Source organism: Petaurus breviceps, unplaced genomic scaffold (genome assembly GCF_028583685.1).
Source record: "Petaurus breviceps papuanus isolate PSGF00001 unplaced genomic scaffold, PetGlider_PUasm1.0 490, whole genome shotgun sequence".
NCBI classification, from domain to species: domain Eukaryota; kingdom Metazoa; phylum Chordata; class Mammalia; order Diprotodontia; family Petauridae; genus Petaurus; species Petaurus breviceps.
This window is the reverse complement of record NW_027186352.1, coordinates 19,190,344-19,203,246: the sequence shown is the minus strand read 5'-3', so window position 1 is coordinate 19,203,246 and position 12,903 is coordinate 19,190,344. Positions and strand designations below refer to the sequence as shown.

Genomic DNA, 12,903 nt, shown 5'->3' with positions numbered 1-12,903 from the left:
GAGGAAGGTGCATTCTTCAAATCCCTTGAAGAAAACACAATTTATGACTTGAAGTTTTTAACAACTGTGGGTGCTATAGCACCCAGAAGGCTCTGTCTCTACACAACTAGATTGCCTCAGTGAAAAACATGATCACTTCAGGAAATCACTCACATGTTTTATCTGTGAGATATCCAAAATTCATGCTTCTAAAAGACTTGAATTTTTGTGCCCAAGATTGTGTGTGTGTTTGTATGTGCACACATGCATGTGTTAAAAGGCTATGGTCAAATATTACTGCATATTAGGAAACTGAAACCCAAAAAGGCATGTAACAGAGACATGATCCCACATGGTCAGTGGCAGTGGTCTCCTGACCACCCTCTTCCTAATCCAGGCCATTTTAGACTAGCATGATAAGTCTCCACATGGCACCTAAGAATACTAGCTCACAAAGTGACCCACTAAAGACATTTTGTTTAATTTGCACCAAAGATTGTATGTTAGTTCGGTGATGAGTTCAGTGAAACTGCTAATTCATGGTTTCATGGAGAAGGCTGGCTGGGTCACATTTGAACTTTCAGCTCCAATTCTTATCTGGAGGCTCATAACATCTCCCCCAGCCCCACAGAGAATACAAGACATTAGAGGTCAGACACTCTTCACATTGTGTCTTTGCATCCCTAGTTCACATCACAGAGCTTTGCATACATTTGGCAGGTAATAAATGTTTATTTTAATTGAATATATACATTATATTTGCTTATCACCATATACATGTTCTTCCCCTACCCAATATAAGTTCATGTAGAGAAAGAAGGGTTTTGTTCTTGCATTTTTATCTCCAGCACCTTGCATGGGGCCTTGAACATACCAGGCTCCTTATAAATATTAATTATTGTGATCAACTACAGTTGTCACCTGTTTGTTAAGACATAAAAAGAAACCAAATGTATATGTACAACTGCGTTACTATGGTGCAATACTCTTTAAATGAGAGAAACCAGCAGTAAGCAATCATTTGTTTCTGTCACCCCCTTGTCAGTTGCCTAGTTGTGTCATTTCTACCCACATAACTTCTCTCATAGATGCCACTTCATTGTCTTGGATTGTCACCATGCTGGTTTAGTCCGTCATTACTTCAAGCCTGTTAAGTTGCACTGTTTTGCTAGTTGGTCTCCCTTCCTCTCTCCCCACTCAGTCTCCTTCTCCACTCAACTATCACAGTGATCTACCTAATGCACAGCTCTGACCGTGTCATTCTTCCATTCAGAAAACCCCAGCAGCTCCCTGTCACCTACATATTAACTTCTCCATTTGGGCTTCAAAGCCTTTTGTTAAGTTTGTTCCTTTTTGCCTTACCAGACTTCTGTCTTATAACTGTCTACATTCTCAGATCCAATGACTCTGACCTCTTTCTACCTACTCCCAGAAGACCCTCCATGTCTTGAATCTGGACATTTTCCCTGACTGTCCCCCAGCTTCTACAAGGACATATGTATGTGTCTGGTATCATTCTTGTGCATTGCTATACATTCTGTCGCATTACATTGTCAGTTCTTTGATCACAAGAACTATTCTTGCCTGTTTTTATATCAAAGGTTTTGGTCAGATCAGTAAACATTGTGTACAGAGCTCTGCTGCTTCAGTTGAGAGAAAAGACAATGCCCTGGACTGCCTGCATATAGGATATAAGATTGTGGCTACAACTCCCCAGTATTTCCTCACTCACCTATTCACCACAGAACTTCAATGTAGATGGAATATTAGTACAGTAAAATAGTAAAGTAGTGAAAGACAGGTGTTGGCTTGTGTATGGACTGAATCTAAGTGAAGCAGAGCCATACAAAGTCTTCGGCCTCACTCTCTCTTCCAGATTCATCAAAGTCCAGTGGCAAGACACAAGTCAAGACAAGTAGTGATGGCTTGGCCCAGGATGCCCAGGATGACCTTGGTGACTTCAATTTCAGACCAGCCTCTAAGTTTTAATGCCCTTCAGGTGGGCATTTGTAATGGGAATGTAAATTTTAAAGATCTTCCCTGCCCCTAGGCTAAAGTACACCTGGAACCTGGGGTGGGAGGCTTGTTTTTCAGAAGATACTTTTTTGATTGGCCAGTGGGTCAAGAAAGTTGTTACATTCTCTGAGCCAGGAGAAGGCTATATAAGTCCTGATTTGAGGCTTTGTTTTGGGGCTCACTTTGAGAAGTGTTCTGTGATTTGATTCGGATTCTGGGAAGCTGTTGAGAGCCCCCCCTTGGCTTTGAAAAACCCAGATGTTGATTTGGTATGGATGTAATGGTTGGACAGTTTGGAAAATTGTCTACTTGATCTGTTTCTCTGTCTTGATAATTCTGTCTGTGTATTCTGAAGTTCGGGGTGCTGACCTTTTCCCCCTGAACGAGGTAAATGATATATGTTTGACTGCTTAAAGTAAGCTTGTTAGCCCATTTTGAGTTGCTTTCCTTTAACAAAGCAGATCTAAGAACCAGTGGTGGCAGCAACCCTGGGGACGCTGGGGTGCTTGCTGCTACAGCATTGTAACAAATTGTTCTATCTGCCCATCTCTCTGGGAGAAGTCTTCACATAATTGGGGTAGACGTTTCCCTAACTCACAGACAGGTCTGAGGCTTGTTGGTTGCCCTCAGCCTAGTTTTAACCTATCTGCCAAGATGATTTTATCAAGGTATGGCTGCTGTGCATACTATAGCTTCTTGGAGTCACTGGTGGAGTTGGGTGGTGGGTAAACACCAAAGGCCGACGAACAGCCGTGAAAAGAGCCTGGTAAGTTTTCACACCAGAGGTACTAGTCCTCTCTGAATACCCCTTACACCTCCTGGCACATAGTAGATACTTAAGACAAAAGCTGTTGACTCAACTTGATTCCCCCCACCCCATTAAACCAACATAGCAGAACCTTTATTATCATATGGACAAGACATAAATGGCATCCTCAAGGAATCATGTAGCCAGAAAAGAGGTGGGGAGAGTATTTTTATAGCACCTCAATGTGCCAGGCATGATATGAAGTCCTTTACAATATTTCATTTGATCCTTATAATCATCTTGGGAATTGGTTCTTTTATCCTCATTTGACAATTGAGATCCCTGAGACAAAATGAAGTCAAATGGTTGGCTTAGACTCATGTAACTAGTAGATGTCTGAAGCCAAATTTAAAATCAGGTTTTCCTGATTTGAGGCCCAACACTGTCTCCTGTGCCACTTAGCTCCTTCATTAATGGCTAGAAATATAGACAGGCAGGCAGTCAATAGCTAGAGGAATGCACAAAACATACTTGGAAAAAGAAATTCACCAGAGGAGGAAAGTCCAGAGAATAGCCATCATTCATTCATCCGTTTGTTTGCTTGCTTTTGCTTTCAAACGTTCATTTCTCTATGATGTGGAGTGCCAACATTTTCTCCCTCTCTCTCCTTTCCCCTCCCCAACATGGCAAGCAGTCTGATGGAGGTTAGACATGTGCAAGCATGCTCCGCATATTTCCACGTTAATCATGTTGTGAAAGAAGAAACAGAACAAAAGAGGAAAACGTGAGAAAAAAAGAAGTAAAAATAGGATGCCTCGACTTGCATTCAGACTCCATCCCTCTTTCCTGGAGGTGGATGGCATTTTCCATCACAAGTCTTTTGGAGTTGTCTCCAATCATTATATTGCTGAGAAGAGCTAAGTCTGTCAGAGTCAGTCATGACACAACGTTGCTGTTACTGTGTACAATGTTCTCCTGGTTCTGCTCACTTCACTCAGGGTCAGTTCATGTAAGTAATTCTAGTTTTGTTTTTGGCTTTTGTTTTGTTTTTTTTTGAAATCCACCTGCTCCTCATTTCTCATAGCACAATAGTATTCCATTGTATTCCTATGCTAAAATGTGTTCAGCCATTCCTCAGTTGATGGGCTTCCCTTAATTTCCAGTTCTTGGCCACCACAAAAAGAGCTGCTAAAATATTTTTGTACATTTGGGTCCTTTCCCCTTTTTATGATCTCTTTGGGAGGCAGAACTAATAGCAGTATTGTTGGATCAAAGGGTATGCACACTTTGATTGCCCTGTGGGCACAGTTCCAAATGATAGCTACCATTTATATAATAATTTAACATTTGAAATAACGTTGAATATGGTCTCCTTTAATCCTTACAATGATCTTGTGAGGAAAGTGCCCTTATAGACATTTTACAGATGTGTACACTGAGGCTGAGTTACTTGTCCAGTGCCAAATATTGAGTAAGTGCCTAAAGCAGAGTTTGGATTCCAGCCCAGGGCTCTATGTACCCTACCACCTAGGGCTGGTTCTTGATTGGAGGATGAGTTCTAAAAATTGCATAATCAGAATCTTTAATTTATTTCTGAAGACATTCAATTGTCAAAACTATTATACAGGAAGATGGTTCCATAAAACCAGGCGAACAGCTTAATGCTGACCAACAGTTGGGCAGCTAGGTCATGTAGAGGAGAGGGCTGTGGGTTTGGAGTTAGGAAAACTGAACTTGAATTTTGCCTCAGACAATTACTAACTGCAGAGAGGAGGGGGAGAAAAGCGACACTTGTCAGCCACAGTTCCTGATCTGTAAAACAGGGAGCACAATAACACAGCAACAGCATAAGTCTAAGGGAGAATCAAGTAAGAAAACATGCCAAGTCCTTTGTAAGCCTTAGAGTGTTGTACAGAGGAGAGTTTTGCTGTTGCTGCTGCTGCTTCTGTCAGTGTTGTTGTTGAGCCCTATGGCTAATTGGGGAGTTTGGACAAGATTGTATATTGCATTGATAAGCCAAGAAACCCCAAAGAACCCCCAAATTTTAGTATGAGGCTCACTTTTTTTTCCTGCTGTGGCCCAGAAAACCTAATTAGAAGAAATGCATGGAAATTTCAAAGAGAGGTATTCATGTTTGATGGAAGAAAAGAATGGAAGGAAAGAAGGAAGGGGAGAAGAAGGGAAGGAAGGGGGGGAGGAAGGAAGGAGGGAGGGAGGGAATGAGGAAGGAAGGTAGAGAGGGATGGAGGGAGGAAGGGAGGGAGGGAGGAAGGAAGGAAGGAAAGAAGGAAGGAAGGAATCCAAAGAGAGGGAGAAGAGATGAGATTTGAAAAAAAAACCCTGATTTTTCTCAGTTTACCTGTTTCTTCATCAGTCAATTGGGGGAAATCATGGCACCTCTCTCCCTGGGTTGTTGTGAGGATCAAATAAAATACCAATTGAAAAATTACTGGAGTGGGGGAGAGGAGGGAGAAAGAAGGAGACAGATAAAGAGAGGGAAGGAGGGGGAGGGAGAGAAAGATGGAAGGAAGAAGAAAGAAGAATGGAAGGAAAGAGAGGGAGGATGGAAGAGAAGGAGGAATGAGAGAAGATGGAAAGGTTACTAACACTGTGATGAGTCCTCTTGTCAGCCAGTATCATAATACTTTACCCTCCCTTGAGAATTTCAGAAGGCACCTAGACGCGCTGTCATAATAGAACACGTCTGGACACCTGAGGGTGGGGCTTGTCTCCTTTTTGTCTTGTATCCTCCATGCTCAGCTCACGCCATGGCACAAGTAGGTGCTGAGTAAATCCTTTTTCAGGAGTGCTTTGAACTAGGCTCCCTTGGAGCTCCCTTCCAATCTGTGAGGCTGAGCTTTTCTGATCCTGCTGAGGGTGATGTGTTTGTATGTAAGGGACAGAGCCTTTTCTCATGGTTCCACTGCTTTTTTTCTTCATCTTTACAGCTCACTTTGCTGTGAAACATTTAAACATTCTTGGCTCAAAGACACGCCACTCAAATGAGACATTTAGAAAAATTATCACAACATGGCAACACTTGCACTTGAACCCTTTGAGCTGTTAAGTCTCTCCAGTCTTCCGAGGGATTTGGCGAAATTGTTTATTCATTTTCTTTTGCATCCATAATATCTGTTGTAACAGCTAAGAACAAATTAAGTAAGTGGCAAGCATTCCAGTGGCGTTGCTGTTCCATAAATCAAAAAGAGCCTACTGAGCCGAGCTGAACAGCCAAGCGAAAGTGGCCAATTATCTTAAAGCAAATTCTCTCTGAAAGGATTGTCATGTTTATCAGGTATGAATTTTGTCTGCTCTCCTAGAAGTTCCTTCCAGTTTAAAAGTTGTTCCCTCAGTGCAGGCCCCTCTTGACTTTGCCTCAATTTTTCCATTGTCAAGCTGCAGTGGGTTTGGGATGTAAGAGATCCATCGCCTTGCACTAATTAACTCTCCAGAGCCAACATTCCCAGCTCACGTCTCTTCTTCCACTTGAGTTGCCAATTTTAAGGCGATAGAAGTTCCTGTAGAATGACAAGAGGGGGGGAAGCAACTGTTTTTTTTTCTGAGAAAATAGATTTTATGTTTTAAATCTTGTACCTGGAGCATGTGCTGAATTTTTTTAAATTTCCAAACAGTGATTTTAATTAGGACATTAATGTCAATGGAAAAAATATATATATATATAAAATGGAAAGTATGATTTTCTCACTTCTGCTTTGTTCTTTACCCCCACCTCCATTTCCAGGAGGGATGAGCATCTCAAATTTATATAGCGCTTTATTGCCCAAAGTACTTTATAACCTCATACCATTTGGGGGATGCTCAGGCTCTGCTGACACAAGATTTTTCAGGTCCTCTCAGCTTAATCAATTCAAAGTGTCAGATTTATTTTCTAATTTGTACAATATTTTTTGATAGCTTGCTGACCTGGCTGGCAGTATTTCTAAATCAAAGACTTGTGTTTTTTGAAATATGACTTTAGTCAACATTTTACTAAGTTCTCCATGAAAATATTTCTTAGCCAAATGTGAAGGGTATGATTCCGAAGGGACATAATGCTGATGTTAGTAGCCAAATGGCCAGAATTGACATGTTTTCCCCTTTATTTCCTTCTTGACTGGGGAGTTCATCTTTTACCTCTAGCTAAGGTAGGTGGTTCACTGTAATAGCTAATTAAGATGATAGGATCATAGATTTAGAAGGAACCTTGGAGGATATTGAGCAAAATTGTTGAAATCACCAGGAGGTGGCTTAGAGGATAGAGCTGCAGGCCTGGAGTCATGGAGACCTGTGTACAAATCTGACTTCAGACACTTAGCTGTGTGATCCTGGACAAGTCACTTAATCTCTGTTTGCCTCACTTCCCTCAGCAGTAAAGTGGGGATCACAACTGCTTATTTTGTTGTTGTGAAGATTGAATGAGGTGCTTTTAGGCAGGGCCTGGGGCGTGGGAGGTACCATATAATTTCTTATTTGCCATCACCCTCCCCACTCCCACCAACTGCCACTTTGTTACTGGGCTAGTGGCTTAGTGTTTGAAGAGAAGATCCTACCATCTAAACACTTCATCTTTGCTTAAGAAATGAGCTTATGGGAGGAAAAGGAGGGAGTTCCTCTTGGGTCCCTACCAGGTGAGATGAAGTTTCTTCCCTCTCTCTGAAATACAGTTTTAGTTCTTGTGTTGGGACACATTTCTCCTCCTGATCACCCCCCAACCCAACCTGGTTGAAGAGCCCCAATCACTGAGAACAGCGAAGTCACTCAGAGTCCTCGTGGAACAGCATCGCTGTTTCTGTGTCAGTGTCCTTCCACTGGCTTTTCTCACTTTGCACCAGTTCATGTTCTCCGTGATAGAGTGATCCAAGACAATCCCAGAGGACTAGTGATAAAGCAAACCGTCTGCCTCCAGAGAAAGAGATGATGTTGTTGGCATACAGACTGAAGCATTTTATTTTTCACTTTCATTCATTTTTCTTTTATTTGACTCTTCTTGTACAAAATGAGTAATATGGAAATGTTTTACATGACTGCACACGTATAACCTATATCTGATTGCTTGTCATGTCAGGGAGAGGGAAGGAGGGATGGGATTTGAAACTCAAAAATTAAAAAAAGACCCAAGTGTTAAAAAATTGTTTTAGCATGTAATTGAGGGGCAGGTAGGTGAAACAGTGGAGAGACAGAACACCAGCCCTGGAGACAGGAGGAACTGAGTTCAAATCTGGCCTCAGACACTTGACACTTATTAGTTGTGTGACCCTGGGCAAGTCACTAAACCCTGATTGCCTCACAAAAACAAAACAAAAGAAATCAATATGTAATTGGGGGGAAATAAATTTTATATATATTTTAAAGATAAACTTTTACTTATTGCTGCTGGTTGTATTTTCTGGGACACTAATTCCTCTCCTACATAATTCCTTCCATACAGTTTTATTTGGTGTGAGCTCTAGTCACTTCATTCTCTTGTTAACACTGCCCCTCCCCCCACCATATATGATTGTTCAGTGATTGCACATTTTTATTTTTTGCTGTTGTGGTTCAGTTGCTTCAGTTGTGTCTGACTCTTCATGGTCCCATTTGGGGTTTTCTTGGCAAAGATACTGCAGTGATTTGTGATTTCCTTCTCCAGCTCATTTTACAGATGAGGAAACTGAGGCAGAGGTGGTGAAGTGACTTGCCCAGGGCCATGCAGCTAGTGTTTGAGGCCAGATTTTGAACTCAGGAAGATGAGTCTTCTTGACTTTAGGGTTGGTGCTTCTCCACTGTGCCACCTCGTTACCCTATGTTTATGACAGTGTCCAAAATGAACGAGAAATTGCAAACAGCAAAAAGAGATGATTTTGTTTTAAATGATTAGAAAAAAATATTTATATATGCATATTTTTTCTTTCCCTCCTTCATATGCTTCCTTAGGGAAATATATATATATATGTATATACATATATATGTATATATATATATAGCAAATTTACATAGGCAATTGAAAGATATTCCCAGATAATGTCGAATCTATGTATCTATGTTATCTGTCTAAAGAAGGTAATAAGAAATCTTTTTTAAGACTACATCCAAATGAACTAATAGCAATTAACCAAGGGACATAGGGGGGAAATGAGACTTGGCCTGTTGGGGGCCACTTGATGCCAATATGAGTGGAAGGCAAGAGATGAACCGGGCCAGGCAGGCAGTTCAGTATAGAACTCTGTTCATTGATTCTCTGAACAAGATTTTTATAGAACAAAGAGACAAAGAAGGTGACTGTTGGTCATAATATTCCCGTAACATCAGACAGACCCTGAAGGCTATCATGTCCTTTCTTTATCTAGTGTTCCTGTACAGGATGAGCAAGAACTCAGGGCGCTCTGTTCTTTGCACGTCATGAGTGGTGAGCCAACATCCTGTTGGCCTGGGAGCAGCTGCAAGGAGCTGGCTGCTTCTACCTGCCTAACTTAGAGTTGGCCTCAACACTGGCCTCTCCACATTCCGAGTAATTCAATAAACTTTTATTAAAAGCCTACTTTATGCACGGTATTCTTGGCATTGTTCATACAAAAATAATTAGATAGACAGATATAGAAATAGTGATGTCCTTAAGAAGTCTTATCGAGTGGAGAGGATTTGACAAATGTACAAGTAATAATAGCATTGGTGATAATAATAACTAACATTTACGATGCACTTTGAGTTCCTCAAAGCCTTGTATATTTTTTTTTATCTCATTTGATCCTCTCATCAAGCCTATGAGTTTAATACTTTCCTTATGTTCATTGTATAATTGAGAAGCAGAATGAGAGTGGATAGAGAAGACGTTCCTAGTGGCCAGAGATAGTGAGCACACTGTTTATGCACATCTGGGTGGCACAGTGCATAGAGTTCTGGATGTGTAGTCAGAAAGCCCTGAGTTCAAATCAGCCCTCAGACAGTTACCAACTCCGTGACCTTGGGTAAGTCACTTAACCTTTGCCTTCAAAATGGGAATAATAATAGCACCTGTGTCCCAGGGCTGTTATGGAAATCAAAGAGATTATCATTAGGTGCCTGGCCTATGTGATGTGCTAAGTAAGTGTTAGCTAATGTCATTATTATGAGGTAGGGTCATCTGGACTCTCAATTCAGCACTGTTTATAACACACCACCCCTCCTTTCTCCAATAAATATAGTATGAGTAGGCATGGTACAGATAGATGAATATGACATATTTAAGAATAGAGAAACAGCTGACTAGAATCTGGGTCTAATCAGGAGAATTTTTTTTTTTTAAAAAGAAAGAAAATCATGGAGCAAAAGATACTAATCAAAGATCTTGAAGATTGGATTAAAATTCAAAAGGCAGACATATGGGAGGTACAAATTTTAGGTAGAATAAAGGTATGGAATGTGCCCCTGGGTAGCATAGTAGTTAAGGTGCGGAGCCTGAAATTAGGAAGATTCATCTTCCTGAGTTCAAATCTGGCTTCAAATACCAACATTGTGACCCTGGGAAAGTCATTTGACCCTATTTGAATTAGTTTCCTCATCTATAAAATGAATTGGAAAAGGAAATACCAAACCACTCCAATATCTTTGCCAAGAAAATCCAAATGGTGTCAGGAAAAGTTGGACAGGACTGAAACAAAAAATGTGGGCATGAGAAAGAGTGTGATGAGATGAACAAACAGTGAATAATCCAGTTCAGAAAGAGCGTACAATATAAAGTGGAGGAGTGATAAAGCTGGACAGGTAAATAGAAGTCAGAAGACCTTGGATAGTAGCCTAAGAACTTCATATTGGATTTAGCAAACAAGAAAAATCACTGGGAATTTCTACACGCTAGCTAGATCAGACGACAACTTATTTGAAATAGAGAGATTTGTGAAAGTATGTGAGTAGAATGAATGGCAGAGGAGAGACTCCAGAGGCAGGGGGACAAACTAGCTTTTAAACCATAGCTCCGGTTTTTCAAAAGTGGGAGCCTAAATTTTGGTGTGTTCATAGTAGGGTTTGTGAGGGAAAAACTAAGAGGGGGGAAGAAAGAATAGCAGATTAAATATTAAAGATGAAGAAGAGGAGTGAATGAGATTTCAAGTCTGGATGGCCAAGAAGAAGGTGACAACATCAGAAGAAGTGATACACTTGGAGGAAGGGAAGGGCATGTTTCAGAGGGCAAGCAGTGGGTTCTGATGGGACATACTGAGCTTAAGATGACAGTAGGAGCTATGCAGCAATGGAGCTGAAAAGGCAGGACCATGGTAGAGGATGAGTGGTATCATGGGGGTATTTCTCCTTGTTGGAACCCCGAGGCCACAAGTGGATGTCTTCCCCCTTCCCCTATCCTTGGCATCTTCTTTATTTTGTCTGCCAGATATGTATTTCTTGCATTAAATTATTTTTGTTTTACTCTTTTTTCCCTTGTATTTACTGTTTTATTAGCATACAAAGTAAGATAAGGATGATGAATTTCTGCTAAATATTCACAGTCAGACCACTTTTACCCTTTTCCCACTAGCTTCCTCCTGACAAGAAAGGCCTTGCTATGCACAGGAGACCTTTTACTTCTCTCCATGATTATCCCTACTTGAAGTCTGATCTGTGAACCTCAGGATCTGACATTCCCCCAAGGATAGACACCAGCTTCCTTGACAAGTGTAGAGGCTCAAAAAGCTCACGAAATAAGTAGCTACACATGTAAAATTCCTTATATACAACAAGAATCCATTTTCCTCCAAAATCTATATAAATTTACCACAAGACCCAAACCCATCAGTATGGCGCCCCCATATTCTCCATGATTTACAATACTCTTCTGGATAAGGCAGTGACTAATGATGTCAGTTCTCCAGCCCATTCTCCCTTTTACTGCCCCTCTCTCTAAATGCTGTTAATGCTTCCATCAGCTCATCTCACCCACTTTTGGGAATGAAGGCTCCCTGTTGGTTCTCCAAGTTGCTGATATCCAGAGTCATACTGCATCATTCCTCAGCTACCCCCAAGTAACAGTTGTCTCTTTGCTGGCGCTGTCCTCCATAGACCTGGATGCTTCAGGAGCGTGGCTCCATTAATTTCCATGGTTCGTTGCCCCCAGCTCTGATGGTTGTGTTCTAAAATGTGCCTTTCTTAATTTGCCTGCAGTTGCTTGTGCATTGCCAGTCTTTATTTTCAACCCCATGATAATTTGTGGTAATTGATTGTTTTTGCCCTCCTTATTCAACCAAATCTCAACAACGTGTCTCCTGTTCATATCAGTACTTGGCATTTGGCATATGAGTTGGGGGAATTACCCTCCTCTTGCACCTGGTCTCTGTATTCCTTATTCCTTCCGACAATATAACCAGGCTACTTAGTTTTCCTGTATATTTCCTGAATAATATAAAAAAGTCACTAGCTCCTCAGGGTGAAAAGGATCACTAAATTGGGTCAGAGGGAAATGTGAAGTTCCTGCTAAACTACCTTATCTGACTTGAGGAGCCAAATGTACCAGTTATTGTATGAATTTTCACATAATGGTCTTCGGAGTTCTACTTTGTATGTTGGGATCCAGAATCTTCAGAACTAACTCTGAACACGCCAAAGAAAGGATCAAAATTTCCAATCCATTATATTCAATAACTAACTACTCTCTGCCTAGAGCTATGCTGGGTATTATGTGACACAGTCCCTGCCTTGAAGGAGCTTGCAATCTTTTGGAGTAGGTAAGTCTCAGGCTTTGGAAATAAAAAAACAAAATAAGGTTGTAAGTGATCAAGACTTGTTTGGATAATTTGCGGAGTCTCCAAAATTTCACTAACGTGGTACTCTAACAGAGGAACTATAAATCCTCCACACATTCTCACTTTATCCTGTCCATCTAAAACTCCTTCATGGTGCAGTTATGGTGCAACATGGTGGTGACCTTAGCTTGCATATCTTGAAATTAAATGGATATCAGTGGAGTATCTGGACTATCCATTAATTATCATGGACTTCATCCAAAAGGAACAGTTAAGACAATGTAATCAATATACACCACAAAGAAAAGCCATCACATTCAGTGACTTAAATCTTGATGTGTGAGTCATTTCTATGTGCAGGATAATTTAAAAAATAGATCTATTTGAAGGTATTAAAAACTGTTTTTTTTAAAAGATAGATAATACTTTAGAGGATAAAAATATACACCATTTAGAAATCTTTTTTAAAAATTG

General features: G+C 40.7%; 1 pseudogene; it reads right to left on the bottom strand.

Moving 5' to 3' along the window:
* LOC138172041 (phostensin-like) overlaps positions 1 to 11,685 on the bottom strand; it is a 34,273-nt pseudogene extending 22,588 nt beyond the window's left edge.
* Between the last annotated feature and the right edge of the window lie 1,218 nt (positions 11,686 to 12,903).